This window comes from Silurus meridionalis, chromosome 8 (genome assembly GCF_014805685.1).
Source record: "Silurus meridionalis isolate SWU-2019-XX chromosome 8, ASM1480568v1, whole genome shotgun sequence".
NCBI lineage: Eukaryota > Metazoa > Chordata > Actinopteri > Siluriformes > Siluridae > Silurus > Silurus meridionalis.
In genome coordinates, this window is record NC_060891.1 from 9,432,157 (window position 1) to 9,448,903 (window position 16,747).

At 42.9% G+C, this 16,747-nt stretch overlaps 1 protein-coding gene and 1 non-coding gene across 2 annotated transcripts in view; both read right to left on the bottom strand.

Moving 5' to 3' along the window:
* LOC124389743 overlaps positions 1–16,747 on the bottom strand; it is a 379,509-nt gene that overhangs the window by 285,390 nt on the left and 77,372 nt on the right. The window lies entirely within an intron of this gene.
* On the bottom strand, positions 13,021–13,110 carry trnar-ucu. The gene is given in 2 exon segments: positions 13,021–13,056; positions 13,074–13,110. It is a non-coding gene; the product is annotated as a tRNA-Arg (tRNA).

A 16,747-nucleotide genomic window follows, 5' to 3' on the forward strand; every position in this document is an offset into this window, starting at 1 on the left:
CAATATAAATTATCTGGGCAGGGTTTGCTCGAGGTTCTTTCTGACTCAGATGAACCCAAAGTGCTTTCGTGTATTTTGTCACTGCTACGCTGTTATAAACTTCATTACGATCTTCGTTGTCCTCATCATTTTTTCTTACAGTACTTGGATGGGAGACCGCCTGGGAATACCAGGTGCTGTAAGCTTTATCTTTTTTTTGTTAGGCTTTTATTTGCTGTCATGCTTAATTTATGGATGGACACTTACTGTGGTGGATAAATTGTAAAAAGTTGAACTGGAATAGCAGAAAAGGCATATAAGCAAACAAACAAACTGACGAGCAAAAATAAATTGCCAATAAGGAACAGCAATTTTTGGCCATACCACTCTGAGAACGCCCAATCTTGTCTGATCTTGGGAGCTAAGTGGGGTCAGGCCTGGTTAGTACTACTTTGTTCTTGTTTGGTTCCTTGTTACATTAGTGGTCCACAAACAACAAAATTCTTGAAGTGGCCTTGCTATTGTGTAGACATATAATGAGGTTACACTGGCGTACCGACCTTTGCCATGCGACTTGTATGATTCTTGCTTTAAGGACGAGAAGTTCTGGGTTCAAATCCTGGACAAGCTTAACTTTTGCCCTCAATAACCTTTGATGGGGTAAACAAAGATTGTATCGCTAATAACTTGGTTTTTGGTTGGTGCTTGTTACCTCATGGCACCAAAGACATTGAAATCCTGTGAGAGCGATTTCTTGTCTTTAATATACTGAGGCCATAATTGCCTGATGACCTTTAAATTACTCTGGATTTATGCTGAACAGTCTGTAAATAGATTACAAAGAAACAAAAGGAATCTTGAACCTCTGGTTGTTTGGAGCTCACCTTCCCTTCACCTACATGTGCAGGGTGTAGTGTCATTCCAGTGGTAAATTAATGCCAAGTGTTAGACTAAATAGGCTAGCTCTTCTCCTGCAGAGCTCCTTCATCTCTTGTAGTTATAGAGGGCAGTATTGGCTGCACACTTTAAATTACTCACTCACACTTAGCACCAGGTAAAGGTTTTAAAATGTTTGCATGGAGAAGAGAAGACGTGTTTGCAACGTACAGTGACATTTTATTACAAAAGTTTAAATGAAGTTCAAATCTCTAATGAGCTTTTCTGTTTCTTGCAGTTACAGAGGGCTGCTTCGACTGGACACCTTAAAGTTTTCTGTTACATTACAGCAAGGCTTGTTGTTCTAGGGGTATGATTCTTGCTTCGGGTGTGACAAGCCCAGGTTTTACATGGAATAAACTTAGTGAGGATGAAAAAGTGTTATCAGAACACTGTATCGGTAATCGCTTGTTTTTAGCTTGCCACACGTTCCCTTACAAAACCAAAGCAGTTGAAAACCTTTAAAATGTATTTCTTCTCTTACAGATGCTGAGCCCAAAAATTGCCTAAACAACTTGAAATTACAGCCTGTAAATCAATAAAAAAGAAACAAAACAAACCTTGGACCTCCGGCTGTTCGGAACTCACCTTCCTTACATCTGCATGTGCAGGGTATAGTGTCATTCCAGTGTCAAATTAATGCTCTAGCTCTTCTCCAACAGAGCTGCTTCATCTTCTACAGTTATAGAGTGCAGTGTTGGTTAGACACTATTAATTTACCCTGTTTTTATGTTGAAATCTCCATTTTTAGGATTATCTTACCTTTTAGGTAGCACCATGGCATATGCAGGATATAGTGTCATTCCAGTGGCGAATCAATTTGAAATGTGGCTACTTGGTTCTCGTTTAGTTCCTTGTTACATTAGTGGTCCACAAACAACCAAATTCTTGAAGTGACCTTGCTCTTGTGTGGACATATTCTCAGGTGACCCTGGCGTACCGACCTTTGCCATGCGACCTGTGCTCCCTTCTCCTGGCTCGTTGGTCTAGGGGTATGATTCTTGCTTTGGGTGCGAGAGGTTGTCGTAACTCAGATATATAAAGTTTAGCATACATTATATACTCAAAATGCTTGTAAATGTAATACATATTATAAAGGCGAGTGAGCAGATATGGCTGATGGATTAGTTTAGGGATTAGAAAAACCGGCAGTTTTAGAAAGATAAGGGGAAAAATGTAGAGGCGCCATGAGTATGAACCGGAAGAGATATTCGAGGTGGAAAATAAAGGCATATGAGGACCAATAGTCACTCCAGAATACAGGCCGGTAGAAAGTGGTGACCACATACACCAGGCAAAGGGTGTCAGCCGGAAGGAAAAGATAGGAAAATATAACGTAAAATAAAAATAGTAAAATTAGGAAGCAGCATGCAGACAACATGCCTTAACTATACTTAAACAGCATATGCACATATATTCAAAACACAAGTAGAAACTTAAGTGGAAAAATCATATAGAATTGTATAAAAATATAAAAATAAGGAGGGTAATAGGTTAATAGGCATAACACATTGTCAGATAATAAAGAACGTAGGGGAATAGTTGCAAGAATTTGTATAAGAGGTACAATGTCCAAAACACACAGGAAGTAAGATTTTAAGAAAAATTGAGTAAAAGAAGAGAGCTATGAAAAATAGGAAAAGCATTAGGAGAAAAGTGCTGGTGTTTATAACTAAAACCCTGGTTTGTAAAAAACTAACACGTTTCTATACCAAGTCTACGCAAAACAAAACAAAGGATGATTTGCAGACATAGGAAAAAACCCAGACGAGATTTTAAGAAAAGGTGTAAATATTGCAGTGCATGATCTGTTGCATTACGTGCAAAAGTGCATGATCAGGGGATTTTTTTTAAGACATGGTCACTATCAAAAAATGTTTGTTGTACATGTAAATTAGAATCGTATGGAGGTGAACGAGACCTCCTGGAAATGGGTGGAATTTTACTAAGAATAGGTAGAAACTTACCAGAAAACATGTAAGCAAAAGGTGGGATATGCAAAGCCCCGTAAATGGTGAAGGAGGAGATATTATACAAAATGTGTAAATTTTACTAGGGGTGAGATATAAAAAGTAAGGATTGTTTATATCAGATTCGCATTCGCATGTGAAAGCTGACGGGTACCATTGCTGTCAGGATGGTTCTCTCCCGAGAGATCCATGGGACTGGCCTGAATTGACTGCAATAAAGCTGATTTGCTCCTTCTCATTTATGACTGGAAAATGTCTTCATTTGGTTTGTTTATGTATTATTTGAAGTTTTGAAACTTATTGGTAATTGATTAGTGAATAGCTAAAACTGGGTTCAAATCCCGGTTTGGGAAGGGTGCACATGTGTATGTGAGTGTGAAAGGAATTCTCGAGGTTATTTAAGTGTGCGAGGAGCATGATTGGGTGCAACTACTACACTCCAAATAGGCCCAACCTGGCGAGTGTAAGGATCCAGATAAAGATGATGAACTGATGAAATTAGGAAGATGAAGAAGTGATTTTTGTCTCTAGATACCACTGTTTTGATTAGCAAAATAGGTCTGCATGGTAGAGACGGGGGGCGCCCCGATAGGATGTTATTTTATTGATGTTTATTGTTGTATGTCATTGTGTGAGGAGCAGGAGTGAAAGAGAGGAGTAGAAGATAAGTGAGATAAGGAGTAGAAGATACAGTGAAGTAGATTTTTGAGATATGAGGAAATGGTTCTGGGTTAATTAAAATTTGTATAGTGTAGTGAGTGAATTAGGTAAGTATATACATACACATAATTCATAAATATACATTTATATGTGTATATGCATGTAAGATTGTGATATGTCAATTAAATATAAATCTGTTTGTTCTGGGAATATATGCACGTTAGATATAAATTGGGATATATTGCATATCAGTTATGAACATACATTTAGAGTAACTAAAGAATAAAGGTGTGAAGAATATGAATGTCAGATTTAGACACAGAAATTAGAGGCATAAAAACACATTTTAAGGACAATAAATCAAATAATAATATAAATTTTAATATATAAGGATAGAAAAAGAATGGAAATGTGGCCTGCAGGTTAAATAATTAAGATTGTGAGAATTCCCAAATAGTGTAACAGCTGAAAGCCAAAGAACATGCATTTACATATATTGCTTGTCTAAAAATAAGAATATAAATATGAATAAAATGAATGGTTTTTATTTCTAATATATTTATTTTTATAAGCCCCTGTTACAGTATTATAATATTATCATAAAAGTACATGCTTAAGCATGTTGTGTGTAAGTGAACACACAGCCAGCGCTGGGTAAAGAAAAAAAAAGAGAAAACCACACTGCATATGCCTGTATGCAGCTCTTACGGCCGTGTACATTTTGTATATAGGAATACATTTTTGTTAATAATATAATAATAATATTATATAATATAGTTGTCAGGGATCCACCTGCCACGCCCCCTTTGATGGCTCTCTATGCCTTCGCTCTCCCTAGAGCTCCAGGTTTAACCACGCACACCTGGAGCTCATCATCACTCATGCCTCCACTCTCTCTGAAGCTCCAGGTTTAACGAGGCACACCTGAAGCTTATCATCACTCCACCCCGCTCCTACATAAACCCCTCACTCACATTCACTCCCCGTTCGTTATTACGTGTTGGACTTTGCGTGCGGGTTATGTTTGGCGCAAAGAGAACGTCGTGCCGCCGCCTGGCCGCGAAAGGGACGTCGTGCCGCCGCCTGGTTGCAAGAAGGTTGCGGAAAAGGGGCGTCGAACAGCCGCCTGGTCGCAAGAAGGTTGTCATATCGCCTCCGACATATGAAGGTGGCATGGTAACCCACGGTTCCTCAGACAGCCCCAGGCCGCTTCCAAAGCCATCCGGCAGTAAAGTCACGGTCCCAGACTCTTCTGAGGGTGACACCACAGCCCCAAGCTCTTCCGATGGCGACGTCTCACCTCAGGGCTCCTTTCTGCCCCACAAAGTCTCCAAAAGCTCCTCTCCGCTCCACAGAGTCTCCGAGAGCTCCTCTCCGCTCCACAGAGTCTCCGAGAGCTCCTCTCCGCTCCACAGAGTCTCCGAGAGCTCCTCTCCGCCCACAGAGTCTCCGAGCTCCTCCGATGGCGACGCCACGCCCGAGCTCCTCCGATGGCGACGCCACGCCCGAGCTCCCCTGATGGCGACGCCACGCCCGAGCTCCCCGATGGCGACGCCACGCCCGAAGCCCCGATGGCGACGCCACGCCCGAGCTCCCCGATGGCGACGCCACGCCTCCGAGCTCCTCCGATGGCGACATCACACCTCCGAGCTCCTCCGATGGCGACATCACACCTCCGAGCTCCTCCGATGGCGACATTACGCTCTTGGGCACCCCTGAAGGCGACGTCACGCCTCCGAGCTCCCCCGATGGCGACGCCACGCCCGAAGCCCCGATGGCGACGCCACGCCCGAGCCTCCGATGGCAATGTCATGCCTCCGAGCTCCCTGAAGGCGACGCCACGCCCGAGCTCCCCTGATGGCGACGCCACGCCCGAGCTCCTCCGCTGGCGACGTCTCGTCTAAAGGGTCCTCCAATGGCGGCGTCTCGCCTCTGAACTCCTCTGGAGATGACCTGCCACTCCTAAGCTCCTCCGACGAAGACGTCTTAGCTTCAAGTCTCCCAAAAGGCAAAGCCACAGCTCCTGGACCATCTGAAAGTGAAGACACGCCTCAGCGTCCCTCTCCAGGAGACGCCTCGCCTCTGGGCTCCTCTCCGGAAGAATCCACACCTCCAAGTTCCACCAAGGCGTCGTCATTGCTCACAGACCCGCGAAAGTGTCACTGCATTCCTCATCTCCACCGTGGGCGAGCTCAGCCTCTGGACACCACCGAGGAGGTATTTCTGCTCCCGATCTCCACCAAGTCGTTACACGGCCTTCAATCTCCACTGTGGACGTAGCTCCGCGAAAGCCAAAGAACATGCATTTACATATATTGCTTGTCTAAAAATAAGAATATAAATATGAATAAAATGAATGGTTTTTATTTCTAATATATTTATTTTTATAAGCCCCTGTTACAGTATTATAACATTATCATAAAAGTACATGCTTAAGCACGTTGTGTGTAAGTGAACACACAGTTAGCGCTGGGTAAAGAAAAAAGAGAAAACCACACTGCATATGCCTGTATGCAGTTCTTACGGCCGTGTACATTTTGTATATAGGAATACATTTTTGTTAATAATATAATAATAATATTATATAATATAGTTGTCAGGGATCCACCCGCCACGCCCCCTTTGATGGCTCTCTATGCCTTCGCTCTCCCTAGAGCTCCAGGTTTAACCACGCACACCTGGAGCTCATCATCACTCATGCCTCCACTCTCTCTGAAGCTCCAGGTTTAACGAGGCACACCTGAAGCTTATCATCACTCCACCCCGCTCCTACATAAACCCCTCACTCACATTCACTCCCCGTTCGTTATTACGTGTTGGACTTTGCGTGCGGGTTATGTTTGGCGCAAAGAGAACGTCGTGCCGCCGCCTGGCCGCGAAAGGGACGCCGTGCCGCCGCCTGGTTGCAAGAAGGTTGCGGAAAAGGGGCGTCGAACAGCCGCCTGGTCGCAAGAAGGTTGTCATATCGCCTCCGACATATGAAGGTGGCATGGTAACCCACGGTTCCTCAGACAGCCCCAGGCCGCTTCCAAAGCCATCCGCAGTAAAGTCACGGTCCCAGACTCTTCTGAGGGTGACACCACAGCCCCAAGCTCTTCCGATGGCGACGCCTCACCTCAGGGCTCCTTTCTGCCCCACAAAGTCTCCAAAAGCTCCTCTCCGCCCACAGAGTCTCCGAGAGCTCCTCTCCGCTCCACAGAGTCTCCGAGCTCCTCTCCGCTCCACAGAGTCTCCGAGAGCTCCTCTCCGCCCACAGAGTCTCCGAGCTCCTCCGATGGCGACGCCACGCCCGAGCTCCTCCGATGGCGACGCCACGCCCGAGCTCCCCTGATGGCGACGCCACGCCCGAGCTCCCCGATGGTGACGCCACGCCCGAAGCCCCGATGGCGACGCCACGCCCGAGCTCCCCGATGGCGGCGCCACGCCCGAGCTCCTCCGATGGCGACATCACACCTCCGAGCTCCTCCGATGGCGACATCACACCTCCGAGCTCCTCCGATGGCGACATTACGCTCTTGGGCACCCCTGAAGGCGACGCCACGCCCGAGCTCCCCGATGGCGACGCCACGCCCGAAGCCCCGATGGCGACGCCACGCCCGAGCTCCGATGGCAATGTCATGCCTCCGAGCTCCCTGAAGGCGACGCCACGCCCGAGCTCCCCTGATGGCGACGCCACGCCCGAGCTCCTCCGCTGGCGACGCCTCGCCTAAAGGGTCCTCCAATGGCGGCGTCGCCTCTGAACTCCTCTGGAGATGACCTGCCACTCCTAAGCTCCTCCGACGAAGACGTCTTAGCTTCAAGTCTCCCAAAGGCAAAGCCACAGCTCCTGGACCATCTGAAAGTGAAGACACGCCTCAGCGTCCCTCTCCAGGAGACGTCTCGCCTCTGGGCTCCTCTCCGGAAGAATCCACACCTCCAAGTTCCACCAAGGCGTCGTCATTGCTCACAGACCCGCGAAAGTGTCACTGCATTCCTCATCTCCACCGTGGGCGTAGCTCAGCCTCTGGACACCACCGAGGAGGTATTTCTGCTCCCGATCTCCACCAAGTGCGTTACACGGCCTTCAATCTCCACTGTGGACGTAGCTCCGCTCCTTCCCTCCGTGGTAGACACCACTTCGGTCCGGGTCTCCGCCGAAGACATCGCTCCGTTCCGGGTCCCCGGGGAGGCCATCGTTGCACCTCCGCGCTAGACATCACCCCGCTCCAGACCTCCCCAGTGGGCATCAATCCGCCCCTGATTGCCGCCGAGTGCGTCACTCGGTCTCTGGTCTCTGCCGTGGAGGTTGCTCAGCCTCTGGACTCCGCTGCGGGCGCAGCTTGGTCCTTGTCCTATGCTGGAGCCATCTCTCCACCTCTGGCCTCCGCTGAAGACGTCTCTCCGTCCCCAGTCTCTGCTGCAGGCGGTTCTGGCCACATCCCTTTCGACCCTGGACGGACACCAGGGTCCTCCTCCAAGTGCCTTGGCCCTCCGGGCATCAGTGGGTTTGGGGCGTCAGGTGCCGCCCCCTCGGGGGGGTGATGTCCTGCCACCCACGCCCCCTTTGGTGGCTCTCTATGCCTTCGTTTAACCACGCACACCTGGAGCTCATCATCACTCATGCCTCCACTCTCTCTGAAGCTCCAGGTTTAACAAGGCACACCTGAAGCTTATCATCACTCCACCCCGCTCCTACATAAACCCCTCACTCACATTCACTCCCCGTTCGTTATTACATGTGTTGGACTTCGCGTGCGGGTTATGTTTGCGCGTTCCGGTTTTCACACAGGATTCCTCTCATCCGTTCCATTCGGACTCCAGAATCCCGTACCGGCTGCGCTTCTCCTCCCCGTGCATCTCGGGTCAGCTACGCTTTTTCCAAAGCAAGAAAGAAAGGAAACTGAGAAATACATGAAGGACTTCAGGCTGCTTGTCTTTCCTATCTACCATGCTGTCTGTCTGTCTGTCTGTCTGTCTGTCTGTCTGTCTGTCTGTCTGTCTGTCTGTCTGTCCATCCATCCATCCAGCCTGCTTGTCTGTATTAACTGTTTTTTCCCTCTCTGTCTTTCCCACTATTAGGTGACCATCTACTTGTTTCCTCTGTATGTCTTGTTTGAGAGACAAAGGAAAAACTATTTTTAATGAAAATAATATCTCTTTAATAAGTGGCATTTGAAACTACGACTCTATGTGGAGACCAAACACTGGAAGGTTTTAAACCTTGAGTCTGGTACTTTAGACGACTCAGCCGTACTGACATACTATTAAGAGCTATATTTTAGAAATTTCTGTTTACTTATTTGTCTTATCTAGCCTTCTATTTGTGTTTATCTATGTCAGTCTAATCTGTTTTTTGTCTGAATGCTTATATGCCTGCTCATCTTTTCTATTGATCTATCAATCTATATCTATCTAATTTATATATCCATCTGCCTGCTTGTGGCAAAAGTACACACATCCTTCACTTAAGTAGAAGTACAGATATTCATGTTTTAAAAGACTCTGGTAAAAGTTGAAGTTCTAACAATACTTTTTTACTCAAGTTAAAGTAAAGAAGTTTGGGATCTGACATGTACTTAATTAGTAGTAAAGGCTACTTTTTTACTTGTTTTAGTGTCACACTGGTAACTGGACCTAACATCATATTATTATTATGGCTGTCAATAGATTCAAATATTGCATCGCGCTGTTCTAAATGTGAACAGAGATGACAGCCCCCAATATGTTTTCTTTACTTTACAAAAGCACAGCATTTTGTTCTTATTATGATTGGGTACAGAAAAAAGTAAACCCTTTACATTTGCTTGGTGTTATGAGAAAATAATGCCACAAAACATGCTGGCGTTTTTGTCGCCCCAGAGGTAAATTGGTGAATAAACGTGTGTTGCACTGAAGGTTTTAATTTCGCCTTTTTTATATTTATATAAAAATTTATATTTATATATATTTATTTATTTATTTATTTATTTATTTATTTATTTATATTTTTATTAAAAATGGGTTAACAGAAATGCGAGGTCAGAGGTCGATGGATCGAAACCATCCTCTGCTAAATGTTACCTGTTTAATACCTCAGTCCCATTTTCAGCTCAGAGTGGGGAATTGGCTGAAACGATCCAACTATTTTCCTTTATATTGGTTGGACTATTTTGCAATTTGAAATGATCAGAGCAACCAACAAAATTTCCCTACAGCTAAAAATACAGTTTTATTTTTTGAAGTCAAACCAATGGATAATTACTTCTGACTTCTGACACCCTTCACATGTAGGGGAAGGGAAGGCAAAATCCAAACAACCAGAATTCCAAGGTTCTTTTTGTTTCTTTGTAATCGATTTACAGTATGTTCAGCATAAAACCAACATAATTCTAAGGTTGTCAGGCAATTATGGCCTCAGTATCTTCAGGAGAAGTCATTCTTGAAGGACTCTTGAATGAGGTTCTTGAATGGCCTAATATTTTACATCGGTTACATGGTGCTACCTAAAATGTAAGATCGGAGAAGAGCTAGACTATTCAGTCCAACACTTGGCATTGATTTACCACTGGATTGACACTACACCCTGCACATGTAGGTGAAGGGAAGGTGAAATCCAAACAGCCAAAGGTCCAAGGTTTGTTTTGATTCTTTTTAATTTATTTACAAACTGTTCAGCATAAAACCAGAGTAATTTCAAGATGTTCAGGCAATTTTGGGCTCAGTATCTTCAGGAGAACTAGTCGTTCCTGAAGGATTTCAACCTCTTTGGTGGTGTGAGGGAACGTGTAGCAAGTGAGAACCAAGTTATCAGCGATACAACATTATTACAGCTCTTGTTTACCCACACAATGTTTATTCAGTGTAAAACTAAGACTCATCCCAGAGTTAAACTTAGGACCTTTTGCACCTAAAGCAAGAATCATACCCCTAGACCAGGGGTCACCAACTGGAGGACTACAGTCTAAATCCGGACTGTAAAATGCAACCAGCCGGACCGTAAAGCCTTTTCACATAATCAATTTAATATATGCCAAACACTAATTTCTAATAAATTAAAATTTGTATCAGGCACATCAATGTGGGCTCAGTAAAGCTGTTTGGGTCCTACGGCGCCACGGGTTGCTACTACAGTTATTATGCTCACTGTTTCTATGATCATACATGCAGTTGAGTGTGCAGTGAAGACAGCAGAGAAAATTTGTGCAAAAGATGAAACTTTCAGTGAGTGAAAATCAATGGCATTTTCAAAAATAAGGAAAGATGGTGTTTGTGTTTCTGAATGATATTGCTGTTTATATTTTATCAATGCAACATGAAGTATAGAAGTGAGCAATGTTAAACATTAGATACATTTAGTTAGGAAAAGAAGATACATGTGAAGTTAAAATGTGATGAAATTTCCATTTTTTTTTTTAACCAGTGAGGCATGCGTTCATTACTTATGATCTGTAATAACACTGCCACTGGAGTGATACTATACCCTGCACATGTAGGTGAAGGGAAGGCGAGATTCAAACAGCCAGAGGTCTAAGGTTTGTTTTGTTTCCTTTTAATCTATTTACAGACTGTCAAGCATAAAAGCAGAGTAGTAACTGGTAGAAGAAACAATTTTTCCTAGGATTTCTACCTCTTTGGAGCTGTGAGAGAAGAAGCAGTGAGCGAGATCCATGTTATCATTGATACAGTGTTCTGATAGCTCTTGTTCACCCGCACACAGTTTATTCAATGTAAAACTTGGGCTCGTCCGGGATTTGAACCTGGGACCGCTTGCATCCTAAGTGAGAATTATACCCCTAGACCAACTAGCCAAGCAAATGCAGTTGTGATTGATTTGCAAAGGAAACGGCTCTGTACACAAAGTTAAAGGGAAGGCAAGAACCCAACAGCTGGAGGTCCACGGATCTTCTTGTTATGCAAAGTAAAATCCTGGATCAAAAAACCTAGACCAAGGAGCCAAGCAAATGCAATTGAGATTAAGGAGAGCTCCAAACAGCCAGAGGTTCAAGATTCCTTTTGTTTCTTTGTAATCTATTTACAGACTGTTCAGCATTAAACCAGAGTAATTTAAAGGTCATCAGGCAATTATGGCCTCAGTATATTAAAGAGAAGAAATCACTCTGATGGGATTACAACGTCTTTGGTGCTATGAGGTAACAAGCACCAAGCGAGAACCAAGTTATCAACGATACAGTTGTCTGAGAGCTCTTGTTCACCCCAACAAAGGTTATTGAGATGAAATGTATAGTTCCGCTAGGATTTCAAACCAGGCCCTCTTGCAACCAAAGCGAGAATCATACCCCTACACCAATGATGTCACAGCATTACTTAGCAAGGATATCGATTTATAATCCATACAAGTCCTAAAATAAAGATAAATTTTAATTTCCCTTTGACTTGCCGCTTTGTATTGGAATTAGACCCTCACACCAAACCACTGCATTATCATGTGCAGCCCTAGTTGCTTAAACACGTATTTTTTATTATATAACAAGCATATTTGGTGCTGGGGAAAGGAGACAATTTTCCTTGTACATAAAATAAAATCAGTTCATGTTTTGCACATAAAATTCCCTACCAATTGCCTTTTTGAGCATTCCTTTATTCTTTAATTTCTTTCTATCCATATATCATGTTTTTTTAAATTAATAACTTAAACACTTTTCTTCCTTTATCAGTTTTCCTCACCCATTTCGAATTTACTGAAAAAACAGTATAAAAAATCACAGATTATAAAAATTTCTCTGTATTTTTTTTAAAAAGCTCCAAAAATGCTACCCCTCTGCCCATCCTATCATCCCATTGTTATATAACACCTCTACTTTCCACCTTTTCTTTATTCCTATCATGTGGCCTTCCTCCATTAGTCACCTGTAACAAAATAATATCTTCAGCTTTGCACATTTCCTTTTTTTTCTAAAATTTTCTGACCTCGTACAACTTATTTTGTTTGGGATGCACTGCGAGAATCCTCCCTTCACCAATCCGCTCTATTTATGTCTGATACTCTCACATCTTTCAGTTTTCCTGCCTCCACTGTCACTTCCTTCTGGTAAACTCTTTCGCAATTCCTTTTCTTTCTTTTTTATTGAATTTATTGCCATCTCGTCGTCTTTTAACCAGTCTATTCTCCGGGTGCATTTTACTCTGCCATAGCCATGTCCATCACCGTAGATCCGTACATTATATCCAAGAAAACCACAAAAACAAAAAAACAGAGAGAAAAAAAATATAATAAGGTTAACCCAAAATCCCTCCCAAACAGCAAAAGCGGAAGGGAGGATGAGATGAAACAAATAGTATAAAACACAGATAAAAATAAAGACAAGAACAAAAACACTACAAACAGAAACAAGGTCTGGTGAGCCTCTCTCACCTACTGCAGCCAAACACTTTCTCTAACAAGCTGCTCTCTAGCACCTCTTAGTATGAGGAGCACTGACATGCAACATGCAATATAGCTCTTCAATCTACCTGGAGTACAATGAAAGTTACTAGCAAGATAATTGGAAAAGCACAACAACTCTGGTGGGACTCAAACCCACAACCTTTGAATAGCTCTACTGCTGAGTCTAGAAGTCCAACATGCTATCCATTGCACCACAGAGCCCTAGAAGGCACAGGGCTGTATTTTACTATCTCGGAACTGTTCATCTTAATGGATGGCTCATAGTTTGTTTAAAAGCACAAAAAAAAAAAAAAAAAAAGCACATTGCTAACAAACACTATCAAGCTTTTAAAAGGGTCAGAGCAAAGCCTGCAATTAACCATTCAGTGCCCCAGAGAAACCATCTTATCCACATGCAATGTTAAATCTCAAGCCATAAAGAAAAAGTTGGAAGGCACTCAAGTGGAAGCAGCAAAGGAGAAGTGTATCAGGCAATGCTGGGATTCAAACCCAGTATCTCCGGAGCGAGCCTATTTCTATTCTATTTACTTTTGATCTCCACATTATCTGTGTAAAGTTGCTTTGAGACAATGTTAATTGTTAAAAGTGCTATACAAACAAAAATGAATTGAATTGAATTGAATATTCAGCCAGCTGTTGAATGGAAATGTCTTTGCTATTAGATTTGGAAAAGAAATAATGCATGGACATAATGCATTCTAACTAACAGCTCATAAGGCAGAAGCATATATTAGATTTTTGTCTTGATGCTAGTCCTACCATTAATTTGAGGCTTGCTTAGGTCCTCAACAGAAAATATAATCAAATACAAATTTTGTTAAGATACATATCGACAAACATTAGCCATGCCATAGCAGTGAAAACGCCTTCTAATATCTGGTCATAATCTCAACAAACTACCAAAATTCTGTTGAAATTAGCATGCAACACACAACTGTTGACAGCAATTACTCTTGTCGTAACTCAGACCCCATGTCCGAGTAAATATTACAATTAAGTGTCTCAATACTCAAATTAGTTTTAGCTATTCAGTAATCAATTAGCAATAAGTTTCAAAACTTCAAATAATACATAAACAAACCAAATTAAGACATCTTTCAGTCACGAGCAAAATCAAATCAAATCAGCTTTATTGCAATCAATTCAGGCCAGTCCCATGGAGCTCTCAGGAGAGAACCATCCTGACAGCAATGGCACCCGTCAGCTTTCACATGCGAGTGATTTGATATAAACAATCCTTACTTTTTATATCTCACACCTAGTAAAATTTACATATTTTGTCTAATATCTCCTCCCTCACAATTTACGTACACCAATCATTTTACGGGGCTTTGCATATTCCACCTTTGGTTTACGTGTTTTCTGGTAAGTTTCTACCTATTCTTAGTAAAATTCCACCCATTTTCAGGAGGCCTCGTTTACCTCCATACGATTCTAATTTACATGTACAACAAACATCTCTTGATAGTGACCATGTCTTAAAAAAATCCCCTGATCATACACTTTTGCACAGAATGCAACCGATCATTCACAGCAATATTCACACCTTTTCTTAAAATCTCGTCTGGGTTTTTTCCTATGTTTTCCTATGTCTGCAAATCATCCTGTTTTGTTTTGCGTAGACGGTATAGAAATGTGTTAGTATTTTACTAGTTTTACAAACCAGGGTTTTAGCTTTAACACACCAGCACTTTTCTCCTAATGCTTTTCCTATTTATCATAGCTCTCTTCTTTTACTTAGTTTTTCTTAAAATCTTCCTAAAATATATTTCTTATGCCATAATACTTCTTTATATAACATTTTCTGTCTTACTCTCATCCTGCATCTTAAGCTCATGCTCTCATAGAAACATCTTACTTCCTGTGTGTTTTGGACATTGTACCTCTTATACAAATTCTTGCAACTATTCCCCTATGTTCTTCATTATCTGACGATGTGTTGTGCCTATTAACCTATTAGTCTCCTCATTTTTACATTTTTATATATCTTTATATGATTTTTCCACTTAAGATTTTACTTTTGTTTTAAATGTATGTGCACATGCTGTTTGAGTGTAGTTAAGGCATGTTGCCTACATGCTGCTTTCTAATTTTACTATTTTTATATACTGTTATATTTTCCTATCTTTTCCTTCCGGCCGACACCCTTTGCCTGGTGTATGTGGTCACCACTTTCTACCGGCCTGTATTCTGGAGTGACTATTGGTCCTCATATACGTCTTTATTCTCCACCTTGAATATCTCTTCCAGTTCATACTGCCTCAACATTTTTCCAGTTATTATTTTAAAACTGCCGTTTTTACTAATCCCTAACCTAATCCATCAGCCGTATCTGCTCACTCGCCTTTTTAACATGTATTACATTTACAAGCACATTGATTCTGTCTGAACTCTCTTTATACACCGGGTTCTGTGCAAGGCTGTGCAAGTATTATACTATATTAATGCTGAGTCATGGTTTTATGTATTAAACTTGGATTTAAACTAATAAATGATATTATATATTACGGGGGGCACAAGCCAGTGCACTCTTAGTGCCGGTCCCAAGCCCGGGTAAATGGGGAGGGTTGCGTTAGGAAGGGCATCCAGCGTAAAACATGTGCCAAATCAAATATGCGGATCACAAATGAGAATTTCATACCGGATCGGTCAAGGCCCGGGTTAACAATGACCGCCACAGGTATCGTTAGCTGACAGGGTACCGGTGGAAATTGGGCTACTGTTGGCCGAAGGAGGAGAAGGAGAGGAGGAAGACGTCTACAGAGATGGCAGGAAAAGGAGCAGTGTAGGAGAGTAGAGGTTCGGGTTGGTACTTTAAATGTTGGTACTATGACGGGTAAAGGGAGAGAGATAGCTGATATGATGGAGAGGAGAAAGGTAGATATGCTGTGTGTTCAGGAGACCAAGTGGAAAGGGAGTAAGGCCAGGAACATTGGAGGTGGATTTAAACTGTTTTATCATGGTGTGGATGGGAAGGGAAATGGTGTAGGGGTGATTCTGAAGGAAGAGTACAGTAAGAGTGTAGTGGAGGTGAAGAGAGTTTCTGATAGGGTGATGATCGTGAAGGTGGAAGTTGAAGGATGATGATAAATGTCATCAGTGCCTATGCTCCACAAGTTGGCTGTGAGATGGAGGAAAAGGAAAGATTCTGGAGTGAATTAGATGACGTGGTAGATGGTGTACCTAGGAAAGAACGATTGGTGATTGGGGCAGACTTTAATATGCATGTAGGTGAAGGGAACAGAGGTGATGAGGAGGTGATGGGTAGGTATGGTTTTAAGGAGAGGAATGTGGAAGGGCAGATGGTGGTAGATTTTGCTAAAAGGATGGAATTGGCAGTGGTGAACACGTATTTTAAGAAGAAGGAGGATCATAGGGTGACGTATAGGAGTGGAGGAAGGTGCACACAGGTGGACTATGTGCTATGCAGGAGATGCAACCTGAAGGAGATTGAGACTGTAAGGTGTTGGCGGGGGACAGTGTAGCTAGACAGCATCGGATGGTGGTCTGTAGGATGGTTTTGGAGGCGAAGAAGAAGAGGAGGTACTGCAAGTTAGAGCAATAAAGGATGGAGAGGGAAATGTGTTGACTAGTGAGGAGAGTGTGTTGAGAAGGTGGAGGAGTATTTTGAGCAGCTGATGAATGAGGAAAATCACAGAGAGAGAAGGTTGGAGGATGTGGAGTTGGTGAAGCAGGATGTAGATAGGATTAGTAAGGAGGAAGTGAGAGCAGCGATTAAGAGGATGAAGAATGGAAAGTCGGTTGGACCAGATGACATACCGGTAGAGGCGTGAGATGTTTAGGAGAGATGGCAGTGGAGTTTTTAACCAGATTGTTT